At 40.1% G+C, this 17,333-nt stretch overlaps 1 long non-coding RNA gene across 4 annotated transcripts; it reads right to left on the bottom strand.

The window, feature by feature from the left end:
• Positions 1-2,559: 2,559 nt before the first annotated feature.
• LOC120756233 (uncharacterized) lies at positions 2,560-16,596 on the bottom strand. 4 transcript variants are annotated; one of them, XR_005702087.2, is made up of 6 exons: positions 16,405-16,596; positions 12,096-12,156; positions 9,764-9,838; positions 6,171-6,716; positions 4,270-4,399; positions 2,560-4,002 (listed from the first exon to the last, which is right to left on the bottom strand). It is a non-coding gene; the product is annotated as an uncharacterized LOC120756233 (long non-coding RNA). The 4 variants fall into 4 exon arrangements; XR_005702086.2 differs by having other exon boundaries at positions 2,560-4,399; positions 6,171-6,546; positions 6,657-6,716; XR_005702082.2 differs by having other exon boundaries at positions 2,560-4,399.
• Positions 16,597-17,333: the final 737 nt, after the last annotated feature.

Here is a 17,333-nt window from a genome sequence, read left to right as displayed (position 1 = left end):
GGCAGCTGCCCTTTTCTTATAAGAGAAATTAAAGACCTAGAGCAGAATGAACATTCAGAACATTCAGGAATTTAATATCCAACATCATCACCATCATAACAAAAGATACTTTTCCACGACCCTCTGTTATTTTTGAGGCACTGTGCAAGACCACACGGCCCTGTGGAGGCGAGCAACACATTTTCACATTTTTCTGCTTTCCTTCACGTCTTATTTCTTACATTTTTAAATTTATTGCTTTTAATGTGCTGAGGAACAATTGGGGAAGGGTCTGGAGCCCCAGGAGGGGCTGAGGGGGCTGGAAAGGGCTGTGCCTGGAGAAAAGGAGGCTCAGGGGGAACTGCACAAGTCCCTGGCAGGAGGGGACAAAGAATAAGGGCCAGGATGAGAGGAAATGACCTCAAGTTGCAGCAGACGATGGTTAGAGTGGATATTGGGAAGCAAATCTTCCCTTAAAGGAGTGCAAGAGAGAAGAGCACCTTTCTGCCTGTATGTTCTCACTGCTCCAAGAACCTGTAGCAAAAATTCAAAGTTCTGTCCAACAGATTGCCCTTTGTATGTGCCATATATTAGATCATGCTGGATTTCCAGGAAAGAACTGAATTTTTTAAAAATATTTTTAATTTTTTTTCAAGCAACTTGAATTTTGCCTTTCTCAGTGCTTTACTTTGGAATCTTGATGTTACGTGATCTAAAGACTCCTAAAGCTACTTTTTAAACCCCCAAACCATCACTGTCAGGAACAGATCTGAAAAGACCTCAGATCATTTATATCTTTAGCATATATAGTTTGCTTTTATTTAGCAAATATACCAGATTATTTTACTCTTAAAACTGTAAATTACTGCTTCATTCCAAAAACCAAAAGCTAAAATATATCCATATTAATTTTTTTACAAAGATTCATTAATTTAGCCTTATTTTCTATAAGAATTTTAGATGCCTTAAAAATCTGAACATATTTTTCACTTCTAGAGCTGAAGGTAAATTTGTTGCACAAGCAGCTTGTGATTTGAAGGTAAAGAAGCATCCCCTTGGAAAATTTAAAGATGAGTATTAACGAGGCTGGGAAAGAAATGCTAATTTTTTGTTTACTAAAGGGACAGTCATGAAAGCAAAAGAGGTCTTGGAGAAGAAAAGGAAGCACTAGAGAAGGAAAAAAAAAAAACAGCATTTAATTTCCAGCAACTTTGTAATATCTTCAGGGGGAATGCAAAAAACCATTTTTGTTTATTTGAATTTCTTGCTTTACATCTAACTCTGCAGGCAGGAGGGTTCTGTAAGGTTTCAGTGGCTGTAAATCCCATGGATGCACTTAAATACAGGAGGAGATGCTGAAGAGGAGGCTGAGCTCCAAAATTCAGAGTGCCAAGGACCCAGAAATCTGAATAACAGAGGTGAAACAGGCAAATTGCAGCATTTAGGGCCAAATACTCATCTTTTTACTTTCTTGACAGGAAAAGTCTAAGTTATCTGAGGCATCATCTCCAAACTGGGAAACAGCAGCTTTTCTCTTAGTTTTTCCTTCTGGACTTCTAGTAAACTGACCAAGCCCCAAACAAGCAAAAATCATAACAAATGCAGAAGGAGATACATTTAAAAAATAAACTCAGAGGCAGAAAAACCTCTATGTCAAGGTTATTTATATTTACCTGTGAAAACTTCCAGTCTTTTCCAATACTGGAAGGTAAAGAGGAAAGAATATCCCTTTTCACAAGGAAAAAAAAAAAAACAAAACCTGAACCAGCAAAGTCTCCCACTGGCTGCTGCAGCTGCAGGTCTGGATTCCTCCTCCTGCAGCCCCAAGAGCACAGAGAGGAAAAAATCACCCTAAACCCTGTTTGAAAGGTGGAATCTCCATCCTACACCCATCTAATCCGGGGTGCTGCTGCCTGGAATTAAACTATCAAGTCAGGTTTTAACAAAGCATCGAGTACCAAAGTGCTTTAATGCCCCTTCCAGCCCTCACAAGGATGCAAAGCAGGGGCTTTACACTGGTACAGAGCCCAGTAATTTGATTTTGGCACCAAGTAAAACAGTAAGTAAAGCACAGTAACTTGGAAACTGCAACAGGTCGAGGGTTTGGGAGAATTTTTATGCAGTCTGCACGAGATATACATATTTATATTAAAATATAGGTCAGGGGCAGCTGAGAAAATTAATCAAACTGCTGGTTTATCATGAGCATAATTTTGGAGTGCATTAGGAATGTATGAAAAATGTTTTCATTGAATGAATACATTTAGTTCGTAGTATTTTTTTTTTCCCTAAAAATGTGGTTTGGGCACATTTTGGACTATTCCTTCCTCTCCAGTTACCTTCAAGCTATTACCTGTAATTACTAACCAAAATGAAACCAAAATAACTGCTCTGAAGACAGAAAATCGTGTGGATTTAAGACAGCAGGGAGATTTTATAGAATTCCAACCCTGAATAAGGATTCAGTCAGGCATAACAAACTACAGGGCAATCGCTTTAATATTTTTTTTATGTTTTAAACTTCCTGGAGCTGGAATTTCTGGTGTCGAGCAGAGCTGTCCTTCCCCACAGCCAGAGGGGAAAGTGGCTGGGCTCAGAGGTCTCTGTTTTAGCACTGTCTGTCTCTGAAAAAGCACATTTCCTATTTCAGTTCCCTTCAAGAAACTCTGTACAGCCCTGGCCCTCCCACATCCAGCAAACCCTCTCTTCACATTTTCCCTCTTTATCACTTTTGGGTTGTTTTCCTGCTGTTCCTTCCTTCGTTTTGTCATATCCCCTTTGTGCTCTCATGTCTTTGTTTTATCTAAATCCCAAACCTAAGGGTGTTTACAGAGTAAGATTTTATAAGAACCTCTCCAGGGAATCTCTTTTTTTTTTCTCTCTTTATTTTCTCCCTCTCTTTTGTCTCTGGTTTCTGTGATGAAGCTTTGCAATCTCAGATGAACACTATAAATCTCCGGGAGCACCTCCATAAATAAGAGGAAAGACAGTTAAATGGATTGATTGGAATAGATGAATCACACTGTCAGGATGTTCCCAGTTTGGATTTCTTTTCTCCTACAGCTTTGATTTTTCTCCACTGTTGAAATACCCTGAGATTTTCTCCACTCTGTGCGGTGCCACCTGAGCTCCACCTCAGCACTCACCATTTACATCCCCCATTACTGACATTTCCCAGGGCTGTAACAAAGCCTGGTTTTTTCCAAGAGGAGGTCTGGTTACTGCTGGAATTTTAACCTTATTCACTTCTCATTTCACCACTTCAGCCAACGATGACGATTCCCCGAGAACTACGATTGCAAAGCCAGTGCTTCTCCCAGCAGCAAATTCTAATCACAGATGCTTTGAATTATTTTGTCTGGGGGCTCAATTAGTGTGAGACTCATCCAAGTCAGCATTTCCACCATCTGGGAAAATTGGGCCAAAATTGGGCCCGATTTTCCATAGAAAACAGTGGAAATCAGAGTCACAACAATCTTTACCCTGAGGGACCATAGAGTCACTGGAGTGTCCGAATGCTTTAAATGCAGATATGAAATTAATTTGGCAATTTTATTCATGGTGAACAGAGCTCAACTCCTCAGATACCAAAGAACTTGGTTGCCTTTCTCACATGCTTGTAATTTCTCACAGGCTTGGAACAGTCCAGAGGGAGTGTTTCAGATGTTCCAGGTTGCTCAGAAGGGTTAAGTTAATAATAACTAGGGCTTGTAAAGAAAAAAGAAATATATATCACAAGAGGAGCTCTTAATTTAATCTCCCTTAATTCAAATAAAGTGGCAGGACTGCTCTGTCTCCTTCTGGCCTTCGTGGATTTAGCTGACACGCTCTGGAAATAGCATGAAAAAAGTCCAGACAAAAGGCTCAGCAGCTACTACTGAACAGGAATTTGCCCAAACTTCACCTCTCAGGACGTATTTCTCTCCAGCAATGCCTCCCAGAGATCTGCAGGTCCCAGTGAATAACTTCCCTGCGTTTTCTCCTCTAAAGTCACCAGTCCATAAGGATGGACAGCAGGCTGTGCTGTGGAGCAATGCACATGCATTAAATAACAAAAATTGTATCGTTTCAAACACATCAGCTGTGGAATTCCCGGAGTAACAAATATCCAGCAGAACTGATTTATTAAGGCAGAAACTCTGGAACCTCCTCATGGCGGGGACAGTAACACCCAGTAAATGAGAATATTTGTGCTCCCTCCTGCTCCCCAGAGCTGAGTCTTTGCTACCAAACCTCCATCCCATGGTTTTCATCCTCCTTCCCTCTTCCAAAGCTGCGTTTCTCCCTCACCTCAGGCAGCTGCCAGAACCAGTTCACCATAAGCTCAGGTTGATGCTGAGAGCAGAGGGATGGGAGCTCAAGGACAGGATTTCATCACTACTCACAACTCCCAAACAAGGCAGCACTGGGAACAGGAGATCTGTGAGGGGAGAGAAGAAACAACCTCAGTTCCACAAAATCAGTTGAATTCTATCCCACGAGTTTTAAGTGATACTAAAGCTTCAAGTCCCGTACTCTTATTGCACATTATCCTGATCATCTTTAAGGAAAACATTACAAATTCTTCAGCTTATCCAACACCTGCCCAGCCCTCTCTGGCCCCTTGCACTCCTGCAGGAACCTCCATCAAGCTGATTTATTTTCTTTTAATCTCAGCTTGTTTTACAGGTCATCAATTTCATTTCTCAGTGCTTCAGGTGCTCCCCTCCTGTCACTTAGGATAACATCATATCCATCAATTCTTATCTCTGAATCTTCAGCTTCCCATTCAGCCACCCAGCAGTCTTGAGCAGAGCCTGCCAGCACCTTATCAGCTGCAGCCCTGTTGATTTAATTACACCATCCATTTGCTAATATTTACCCAGCCATTACTAAATATATCCAATTTTGTTTGCTGACACACATCCGTGCCTGTTTCGAAACCAAATCCAGGCAATCGTGCCCATCTCCTGCTTCACGGTAACCTGCAAATAAAACTAAATGTTGCAGTTTGATTAAAAATGTGGATTATAAGCAAGGAAGGCTCCCTGTTACATCCTGTATTTTACCCTGATTTTCTGACACCCTATTCCCCGTGAAGGAAAAATAAAGAGAGGAGGTTTAATTACAAAGCCACTACCATGGAAGCTTTAATGCCCTCAAGACTCAGAGGTTCTTCCAGTCATTACTGTGATATCAGCAGGGTTTTATCCACTGCTCCATTTTTCAATCAGAACTACACAACTCCCCACTTTTCTGAACCCGTGCCCATCATTCTTTTGGGCAAATGAGTTTCCATTAAGCACCAGCCCTCCTTTGCCCAAAGGATTCAGGAGTGTCTAAGGGCAGGGTTAACACGAGGATAAAAATGAACCTGCTCACTTTTGGGACAATGCTGCCTTCTCTGCAAACTGTAGAGATGAGGCATTTCCATTTCAGCACCATCAATCACCAGGCAATAGCAGGACCTTGTCCCCCACCTACAGCCCTGAAAATTCTGTGACCTTCCAGATCTTTGCCTTCCCAGGAAGCACCTGGTGAGCTCGAGCACTTAATCATGTCCAGGTGACCAGCAAAAGTAGCCAACATCAGCATTAAAAGTACAGAAGAAAAAAGGAAATTAACCTGCTGCAAAATCAGGACGTCATTATAACTATTAAAAAAAAAAAAAAAAAATCAATTAAATGTGTTTGATGCCACATCAAATTCTGAGCAAAAACGTGCCAGTGGTAACCCAGATCTAGCATGGGAGAGATCTGAAAATATTTGACCTCTTGGAGACAAGGAATAACACCATAAGTAAATTTTAAAGCCTTGATGCACTCCTAAGAGCTTTCTGAAAGCTCTGCCTCGTGTCAGAGGAGGGTAAGAGGCAGACGGGCACAGAAACAAACACCGAGAATTCCACATCCAAATTCCAGTTCTACTGCTGCCTTCACTATACATAAAAAGGATGTAATTACACCCATCTTTTACACCAAAACTTCTTCCTCTTCCTGCTGAATTCCCAATTCCCATTCTGGCACAAGGGTGTGACCTTCAGATTTCCAGACATCAGCTGGAAATTACTGAAATCTAAAGGAGCTGAACTTACAATCTCTGTTCCAAAACAATGTATGGCTCTCAAAATATGGGTGAATCCTTAAAACGCCCTTTTCTTACTTAAAATCCAAAGGTATTTCAGATGATTTTATTCTCCAGAGGTTTGTCACCTGTTGCTGAAGGCCGAGCTGTGCCCTGGAGGAGCTGCCAGCAGCTGTGCACGGCCTCCAGCAGCTCTCCAATTACCCATTTCAACTGCACAAATGGCCAGAGCTCCCTCTCTGCAGCTTCTCCTCGGTGAGTGTCTGCACCTGCCTCCACCGCAGCATCGTAAAAGCTCAGAGCAGGGGCGGCTCTGAAGCCACACCAGGTGCTCAGAGGTTTCTCCAGTCCAGAGATGGGAAATGCAGGGATGGAGAGGAGGCAGAAGCTCTTTGTGCTCTGCAGAACAGCTCTCCTGGGGAAGGGTTTTTCCTCATACCCAGCCAGAAACCTCTGCTGCTTGAGCTCATGTCTGCTGTCAGCTCTTCAGGGGACTTGCCGCATCTGTAGGATCAGGCAGAGTCAAGTTTAAAGCTTTGCCAAGTCTGTGTTCTGCGTTCTCATCCTTCCTCCCCTTTTTATTGAACCCTGTGCCTCAGATGCTCCGTGCACACCAGTGGTTCCTGGCTGATCCACTTCCTCACTTAGTTTAAAATCCCTCTGGTTCTCCAAACCTTAACCAGACATGGGAAATAAAAACAGATACAAGGATGTGGTGATTAATAAATAAAACCAATAAATAAAAATACTGGGAAAGGACCCTGTAATATTGTAGCCCTCCACCTAAAGAAGTAGTTCATCAGGATAATCCTTTTACTTTTTTTCTTAAATTATTAAAAGATCAGCTCACTGTGCTGATTTTCAGCTGACACTCTCTGTCAGCATGAGTCTCCTGTCCCTCAGGGTGGTACCACAGCATCTGTCACATCATATTGCATTTTTCATATTTTATATACCATTCATATAAAAATCATATAATTATATATATAATTAATGTATTACATGTTAAATATTTAATATATTATATATTAAATATATAAAGGTATATATAATTATAGAAATTTAATATCATCTATATTGAATATATATATATATCAGAGAATCCCAGGATGGTTTGGGTTTCAAGGGACATTAAAGATCATCTATTTCCAACCTTGGGCCATATCTCAGGACACCTTCCACCAGTATCTTAAAATTTATGAATGCAGGATTTAAAAAACCTTCCAGATGATCATGTCCAGCCTCCTGCTGTTGCAACCTACCATATTATTTTATGCCTTTCAAAAATTTGGCACAGAATCTCCTCAGTGTAATGAGAATTTTGCCCCTCCAAAAATCTCCCTGTGCTGTGTAGAAATAGGTAGAAAAGCTGTTTGTACCGAGGCAATTCTCTTTTATTGGTTCTTTGCATTACGGTCAGACACAAATCTGAGAGGTGATTGATTATCTGTATTTATCTCTCAGAGGCTATAAGTAACAAAACTGTGGGTTTGTCTCAATTAATGAGTCTTCAATGCAATGCTTGGCCAAAAAACATTCAATCACATCAAAACCAAGTTCCAGCTCTGTTTTTTGTTTTTTCACCTCTAAATGACAAAACATTTATATTTATCACAGTTCTTTTCCAAACCCTAGGAGGTATTTGGTCCCACCAGCAAGCAGAACAACCCCCATGGAAACATGTCACTGGCACTCTGGTTAAATTCACATTAAAACCTGGCTGCCTTGGAAATAACAAAGTACAACGTCATTCAAAACACAACATTTCATTGCCTTACCCAGTCACTGAGATAATAACTCGATACCACTTCAATACATTTACTAAATGTGTGGTTAAAATGGAAATGAAGCAAATTCAGCTGAAAGCAGGGTTTCAAACCCTGGCTCTCTGGTTGCAAATATCTACTTTGAGAGAGATGAGAACAAGACACAAAACTTGCTTTTTTTTTCAAGCCAAGACAGACAATCATAACATCCACTACTTCACGAAATGCAGAAGAAATCTCACAAATTCTGAGACATAGACATAAGGAAACGTCCACCAGAAGTGATTCCATCCGTTCCTGGAATACATTCAGCTGTCCAGGAATGATGGACAGGCCACGGAAGGAAGCAGGACACACCATTCCCTCCCGTGCTATTCACCAAATTTCCAGGCAGGACAGCACAGCTACCTGTGGGGCTCCAAAGTGCCCGGTGAAACCAGCACTGGTTACCAAAATACGGGGAAAATCAGCAGAATTTTGTTTTGATAAGCACCTGGATTGCTCCAAGGGGAACAACTGCCGAAAATGTGCGGCTGTCCCAGCAAACGGGACAAAACTCCAACACCGAAATTCCTGTTTACAGCTCGGAGAAATAACTTGTGAGGATGACCAGAGCCCGAGCAAGGAAAAGCCAAGGGAGTTAAGGAAGGTCTCCAGCAGGAGTTCAGGTGTTGGGCAGGGATGGCTGGAGGCCAGCAGCGATTTTATCGAGCTGCCCTCGGTGCCGAGCTCGGTGATTGCCGAGCCCCGGGCTTCCATGGGTGTCAAACAATGCAGCAATCAGCACACGGGGGATTTTATGGATTTACAGCTCCGGGATGGAGCAGCTGCTGAATCCCAAAAGAAGCCTTTGTGCTGAGGTTTGGTGATGCCCTGGCTGCGCCCCTCGAACCCACAGGACGGAGGTTTGGTGAAACCAAATTAAAGAAATGAAAGCCATAATTACCCGCTAATGAGAACCGTGGGACTCAAGTGGCGTTATTTGGGTGGTCTGCAGAAAAAAATTCCTTAAATTCTGTAGAGGAGAAGCGGTGCATGATGCAGATTGATTTAATTCAGAGCCGCTCTTCCTTCACAGCTTTTATATCCAGAGCTGCCGCACGCTGAACTCACCTGCTGGAGCTCCTCAACCTCAGCCCTTTAATCCTTCGGGAAAAGGGATTTAAAACCTGCCCTCCAACAAACAGGGGCTGGCATTTCACCACAGTTCGGGTTCTCAGAGAAAACGGCACAAATCCAGCTCCAAGGGGAGATAAGCGGTAGGATGCAGAGCAGAGCGTACAGTGAGGCACTGTGAACCTCGGCTTTTGAATAGAGAGAAATAGAGAAAGAAATAGAGAAATAGGTTTTCTTCACAAAATTCACGCGAAGGGGAGAGGTCTGACATGGGGAAAGCACCTGGCAGTGAAGGGGAGGTCTGAAAGAGCTGAGCTCAGGGCAGACGGGTTTAAATAAAGATGATTCTGTTTGATTCTTTGCAAATCCAAGAATACATGCACGGATGAGTGAACGGGGAAAAAATATCGTTATTGGTTAGAGCCAAGTCCCCACAGACCTTCAGAAGGACATAAAGAACACCCAGAGCAAAAGTCTCCTCTCTTTAAATAAGTTTGTATGTTTTCTATATCATACACAAAATAAATCCTCAGTTTACCTGTCATTTCCACTCCCTTTACTCTCTCCCTTTTGGCTCGCTATGGATGCCTGCAAAGTGAGTTTTATCTAAAGTTTGCAAACACAACAGCTGAGCCTGATATAAAAGAAGATACACTGATAATTGAATTTCGGGAGCACAATAGCATCTCATTGATGGTATTTTAACATCGTAATAGCAATTATAATGTAAATGAAATTTACAGAACATCGTGTAACACCATTATTAAAACATTTAAACAACATAATAAAGCTATTTAGCACTTCTAAATCTGTTCTTCCAGACCAGAACATTTTCTTACCCTCCTTGGATCCTTTTAAAAAAATGCCTCTGCATTGTAACAGCCAATGGAATTGTTCTCCATTGATTGCTTCTCCTGTGGAAAGCAAAGCACAAAGCATTTTTTTTCCCCAAAAAAACCAGTTGGTACATTCATTTCAGTTACACAGCATTAAGCCACTGCTGTAGAAGATTAATCTTCATGTTTAATAATACAATGCTCTGATACTCCGTTTTACTTTATTACTTCAACAGCAGAACCCCAGTTCTCAGTTTGCTGATTCATGTGACAGATTATTCCAAGTTCTATAAGATCTGATATCATTATTAGGATCAAATATTTCATGTTCGGCCTTCTTCAGAGACTTGGAAATGGCTGCAGAGCCTGTCTCAAAAATACCTTTTAAAGGAAACAGAACAGGATCAAATTAAGTGTTTGTATCCTTTGAGTTGTCAATAAATTTTAACTTCTTCTTACTAAAAATACAAACCAAAACAAAACAACAACAAAAAAACAGGGCTGTTGTTTAGATTTCACATTTTGTATATGTAAAACTTTTAGATTTTACATTTCTATGGTTCTGTTTATCAGCCAGGTCAAGAAAATATTAACCCAACATCAACCCAAAGGAAATACTTTCCAGGGAAATACCCAAGACTGGAAGAGTCCCAGGATGATGTGGAGAAGCCCCAAACAGCCACTCCATGGATGGAGAGGAGAAACCAGGACAAGACTCAAAAAAAAACGAACTGCAAAACCAAAACAAGAACAAACCTAGAGGCAAGAGCAAAAGGAAAGCTAAGAACAGAACAACTGAGCACAGCCACGGCAAAAAAATTACCTGCAAGGAGGATGAAAAGAAAAGGGGATACAGGAGGGAACAAGAGTGGAGAGAAAAGGAAGGAAAGGAGAATAAATCACGCCAACTTTAGTCAAAGTCAAAGTTTTGTGTTTCACTCCTTTATTTCCCTGGAAAAGTTCCCTGCAATTCCACTGCGAAAGTCCAGTCAGAAAGAGGGAGTAGGGCAAAATCCCGACCCCAAAGCAGAGCTACAAAGAGAAGTAACAGAGGGGATGTGGAAAATAAATGGAAATAATGAAGAGTTCTGGAGGAGAGGAAGGACAGAGATGATGAAGAGACCCTTTCCCCGGGTGCACAGCTGGAAATGACCCTGGGTGGTGGGAAATTCTAACTCGATGTAAGAAGAACAATTTATTTTACCATGAAGGGAAAGAAGCTGGAACTGGAACACAGAGAAGCTTCAAAACTCAACTGAACCAGAGCTGGATCCAAGCTGAGCCAAAGGCTGCACCCAGAGACCTCTGAGGAACCTTTGCAGCCCCCAGGGATCTGTGGTTCTACCCCAAGAACCCTCTGGCAGAGAAGGGCGATCTTCAGAGCTTGGGATAATTCCTAACAAGAAATGAATCTTCCAGCTAGAGGGATTAAATTTGTTTTCCCCTCAGTTTCAGACCAGAGCTCTGACCTTCCACAGGAAATGTGATTATCAGATGAAAACAATGAAGCCAGGAGGGTGAAGGTCACATCTTTATCCCTCAAAATGAATTCTTGGTGTACAGTCTGAGCTGTGTGTGCAGGCAGTCCTGCTGCAGGGTGCTAACACCTCTATTTTCAGCGTTGAAGGCAGTGAATAAATGATGAGTCCATTGGTGGAGACATTCACCAATTAACCAGCAGCAGCTGTTTGTCTTCTTTTCTTAGGGTACAATTGATTAAAATTGCATGCTTCATTGAAACAGAATTCTCTTGTACTCCACCAAAGGGGGAGAGCAAACTTCTCTCCTGATCTGTAGAACGTTTTCCCAGCTGAATACAAATTAGAAACCTGTTCTGCTTTTGTCGTTCATAATGTGCAGGCATGGTTTGAAAAACCAGGGGTAAAATATTTTGGGTGTTAATCAGACAGAAACTGTAACCAAGCCCAGTTGGTGCAAGGAGTCATTTCAGGCTTAAACCATCCTTGTTTTCCTGCTTATTCCATGTGTGGATTCACGCAGTCTCACACACCATACATGTGGGATATATGGATATGTGAGCTACCTACAGCCAAAATATTAAAGGGTTTTTTTTTTTGATTTGTGCTGGTGTGAGCTATAAAAACCCAAATGCAGTTAAAAATGTCCAAAGAGAGGGCACAAACCTGGTGCTGACACCTCAGCCCTTCAATGTGAAGCCAAGGCAGAGATGCATTGACTGAGGGCTGGAATAACAACCCAGCAGACACAAGGGGTGATTTATCTCTGCAATAATTTACCTTCCACTGCAGTGGGCTCTCCACTGCTGTCCCACTCCAGCCACCAGCAGGAATTGGTAAAGAAAATCCCATTTTACCTTGTGGCAGAGATGAGATGCTGCCTGGGATGGTCTGAGCAATGTGTCCAATACTTCTCAACTAAAAAAAAAAAAAAAGAAAATAATTGTAACCAAGCTCTGATCACCTGGGAAGCTGAAGGTTTGTAACAAATGCACGAAGAAATAAATCTCAGCTTTGCAAGCTCTGCTTCAAAACAAATGAATTTATTTAAGCTTTCTTTATTGCATCTAAGTCTCAAATATTCTGTACAACACTATCAGTTTAAAGCATCTGTGCAAAGAGATATTTACATTTTAGGAGAGCTCTCCTTCACTGGGGGAAAAAAAAATGCAATTCCAACTTGGAGATTAAATGGAAAAGGCTCCTGATAAAAAACTAATTCCTGAAGTCATTGCCGGTGTTGCCTAAAAGCATGCAAAACTCCTGGAAAACTTGAGAATGAGTTGGCTGTTTTCAAGCAGATGTTATTCAAGCCTAAAAATGTCTTTTCTGTGGGAAAAAAAAAAGGCATTTATAATTTTCACTGTTAATGATATTCATATTCTTCTGCCAGGAGTTACTCCGAGTGCTAAACTCCTCCTATGATTGATTTCATCCCACTGAGCACCTGCAGCGCCCATTTTTCACAAATTCCAAACAATATCCGAGGCAAAATATTCACTGACCCATGCCTCAGACACCTGAAAAGAAATGCAGATATATGCTCACTGAAAAATTCTAAGAACATGAGTGTCTAGACTTCCACTGGGGTCACAAGCATGTTCTCCCTCAATCCAGAGGGCTTCAGAAAATCCAAATAAAAATCCAGAGACGCTTCTCCACCTGCTCACCTTGGACAACCAGCAGTGGGCTGAGGAAAAAAAGGATTTAAAAAATAATTAAAAAAAAAAAAAAAAAAAAAAAAAAAAAGGAAGTTGAGTAACATTTTATTCATTATCTTTAGAATCATGCCAGGGAGCGCTCTAGAGAATTTCATAACTATAATTTAATCTACAGAATGACTTTAGTCCACGTTAGTTAACCTGAGTATTAAAGTAAAATTATGTTATTTCCCTCATGCCTGCCCAAAACCCAAATTTCTTAAGCTTCATTATTATTATTATTTAAACCTATATAAGGAGGCCTTGAATTAGTAATTTCATTGCAATTTAAAATCTGGGCTATTTTCTGGTAGGGCACACAGGGATAACTGGAGGGATTCTTTAGGGCTGGTGACCTTTAATCCATGTCTCTAGGACACTCCTGGCTCACAGCCTGGGGCACACCCTGAAAACGAAATTTAAATTGTTCCTTCAAATACCCCAGGGATTTCAGCACAGAGCAAGGGAGCAGAGATGTCCCTCCAATATTTCCCAAACATTTGTTTTATCCTCAAATGAAAATCTCCTCGGGTTCTGCAGGGCTCTGTCAAATCCAGCACCAAAATATTCCAGCCAGCCCTGGAACACCAGGAGCGTTTTTGGTGGAATAAATGGAGAGCAGGATGTAAATGACAATTATTGCAGAGATTTTCCAGTTTTACCCACGTCTCCAGCCAGAGAAATTTCAAATTGGCCCACGCAGGAAAAATCTAATTTGTAACATCTTTAACTGGGGATGGGAACTGGGGGGTTCTCAAAGGAAAAATGACATTTAGAGCAAAAAAAAAAAAAGCCATTTTCACAATAAATACCCCATCTGCACATGTGGGTAAGGCAGTATCTGAATATTAGACACCTTCAGAAAACCAGTGTTTTTATTTACACATCCTTACAAATCTGAGTAGTAAAAAACTTCTAACGCTCCAGCAAGAAAATGAGCAGGTTTCATCTCAAAGGGACTATAAATGAAATATTTCAGTGATTCTGGAGCCCAGCATGGTAAAGCTGCTGTTAAAACAAAACAAAACTCATGAAAAAGTGTTGCATTAATTGGAATTTATTGTAACACTTTGATGCTTTGGAATGCTGGGTGCAATGGAAGGGGAATTTAGGGAATAGAAAGAATAAATCCCTGGGATCGCTGGCACTAATGCAGTCTGATCCTGCCACCTTGTGACAAACCTCCCTTGGCAAAAATCCCTGCATCTCCCCAGAAAATGCATTTTACTGCAGGGAAACAACCAAAATGTGGAGCTTTTATAACCAAACTCTGAATTTTAAACCACTTCTCATTTAATTCAAAGGATAGGGAGACAGGCTCAGGAATTATTTGGGACAGTAGGTAAAAAGTGAATTATTTAAGCACAAAACTGGTTTGGTACGAGTGGTTCTGGAGCTGTCAAGAGCTTCTTGTGAGAGGAAATTTTATCTAATTTTACATTTTACTTCTGAAATATAAGTTTACAGCAAATATTCAACGTTTTGATCCTTCCCAGCTTTAAAGTGCTTTAAAAATCTGGAGAGAATTCCACATTAGCTTTGCAATTCCGTAATATTTTACTCCATTAGGATGCAACACTGAATTTTCTGGAATATCACAATTATTCTTCTTGTCATTCTCTTTATCTGCTGCCCCTTTGGAGCCTAAAGCAGCTGAATATGGGGATGGAAAATCCCCCAAGATTTCTGTAACTACTGAATGTGGTCTGTTGGCCCGTCTTTTTCCTTAAATATTAATGATTTTTTTTAAAAAAAATATTTTATTATATATTTTATATAAATACTTTCATGTATGAGAAGATGGATTTGGGGCATTCAATAAATTATGTTATAATTTATTGAATTAATAAATTAAACTAATTGAATTTATATATTATTTATATATTTATTTATATTTTTATATATTTAAAATATATAATTTATATTTATTATATATTTATAAAATTTTATATATTTATATAAATATAAAATATATTTATAAATAGAAATGTATCTCTAATACATATATGGACATATAAATTATATATATGTATATGGGCTTTCAATAAATTATGTTATAATCTATTGAATTAATAAATTCAACGGGGAACAAACCACACAGAAATACACGCAGAAATAGAAATTGTTTTACAACTAAAAGTAAGTAACAAAATCAACTTTAAAATTCACTGTTTTGTGGAGGAGTGATATCAAAAGTTATTTTATTGAAGGGCTTTATGGTTTCCATACTGAGCAGTCAGATTTAGTGCAGCCCCTGTTTTTCACTGTAAATCTTTCTGTGTGGTCAGAATAAAAAGATTTATAGGGAAGAGAAATTCAGTAAAGCCTGGAAGTTCTTTACATGAACTCTGAGATGCTTCTGGAAGCTGTACTGATATAAATATACAAATACATAAAAATAAATATATATAAATTAAATATAAATATGCATGAAGCTTGAGTCACAAAGCAAGCAAATCTAGGAAACAACAAAAAACAACAATGAAAAACTCAAAAAAATTGAAATAACACTGACTTCTAGTCTTCTAATAAGCTCCCTTCTATTCTTCTGTTTTCTTTAAAAATATGTTTATCCATAAAAGAAATATAATAAATAAATAGATAAATATATTTAAAATCTGGACAAAAGAAACATATTTGGATTTTATTATATATTCTTAATTGCTGCTCAATTAACCAATAATGCTCAACCTCAAATACTGAATTTCCAGCTTGTGCAAAAGGAAAATTCCTGTAATAAATGAAATATCACTCACAGCTTTCCAAACAAACACCAAAAATGAGGAGTGCCAAAATCCATATGGAGGCATTTCATTAGACAAGTTATATTTAATTAAGCTATTTCAGAACCCAAGCAGCACGTTTGTTTCTGGTTAATCTAGTTCCTAAATCTGGATATAAGAAAGATATAAAAGAAAATATTCTGAGAACAAAATGTGACTCTTGATAAGCATTAATAAAATGAGAAAAATACATAAGTGAGGGGGGAAAAAAAATCTGTGCCAAACGTGAAGAGACAAAATTTGGCTTTGGAAGAAAAGATTTTCTAAAACTGAGAGTGGAGTGGATGAAATTCCAATGATAAGACGAGGAAAACCATTGATTTTGTACATTTTTAGGATGTCTGAGAGTCAGGCTGGCAAGGAAATGTTCCCAACACCAGTGGGTGAAAGAACTAAAATGGGAAAACCACCGCAGCCTCCTCAGGAGCAGCGATGCCCAAGGATACCAACCCCTGCAACTGACTCCTCAAAATGTCATTTGGACATGAATTTCCTTTCATAAAGAATAAAAAAAAAATCATCAGACTCTACAGGTGTCAGTATCACAAATATTACCTGAATTCCATGAAAATATTTCTGGGTTTCCTTGTGTAGTTTCTATTGACGGAGGCTGTGAATGGAGTAACCATAAAAAAAATTAAACTGTTGTTCAGTTATGTTTAAAAACATTGTGATGTACTTACTTTGGAACCAGTGCAAGGAATCCAGGAGTGTTTGCTGTGAGCTGAGCTGCACTGAACCAAAACAGAGCAACCCTGAATTTTTTTTAATCCAGTGAGAAACAAAAAATCCTCTTGCATTCAACAAAACCCATTATTTACTCTCCCTGCCTCACTCTATTCTGCATTAATTCCCTTTCTGCTAAAAGATAACTCAGCCGCTTCTCTCACGACAAAAATACCTTTGAAAGACGTTCCTGATGTGTTCTTAGTTAATTATAACCCTTGGCTGTGGAACTTCCATCCCTTCTGCACACCGTGACAGCCAAAGGTGCTGGGGTCACGTGGGAATAACGAGGCTCAGCAGTGCCCAGAGAGCACTAATTAACCAAATAATTAACCAATCTCATCTTCTCTACCCAGGTGGTACCAAGGCTTCCAGCAGGTTTTACATCCTCTCTATGTAAAACATTCCTTTTGCAGGGCACATTTTGATGCCTTGGGAAGGCTGAGCTGGAACAGAGACTGCACAGAGCTGGAGAAGAAAGGAGATATTTATTAAAAAGCCTTTAGGATCCGCCTTGGGCAGGACAAGAGCCTGGCCAGGGCTGCACCCAAGGTGGACCCAAAATGGACACAAAATTGTCACAAAATGGACAAATGGTCACGAGGTCTCACACTTTTATAAAGTTCTGGTCCATTTGCCCATTGGGGTTTAATTGTCCAATTCCAGCTCCAGGCTCTGAGGTCCCATCCTTCTTGTTCCTCCCTCCAGCCACCCTTGTTTGTCTTTTGGGCTGAAAGTTGTCCTTGGTGTGCAGCAGGAACAGGATTTGTTTTGTGTCCCTGCTCTGAGTGCCCCTGAGTGTGAGCTCAGAGCTGCACCCTGGGCAGCAGAGCACCTGAAATACAGCAAACATCAAACTGAAGGTATCATTTGAGAGAACAGTTTC

This window comes from Hirundo rustica, chromosome 8, assembly GCF_015227805.2.
Source record: "Hirundo rustica isolate bHirRus1 chromosome 8, bHirRus1.pri.v3, whole genome shotgun sequence".
Taxonomy (NCBI): domain Eukaryota; kingdom Metazoa; phylum Chordata; class Aves; order Passeriformes; family Hirundinidae; genus Hirundo; species Hirundo rustica.
The sequence above is the reverse complement of the archived record's forward strand: the minus strand, read 5'-3'. Positions and strand labels throughout refer to the sequence as shown.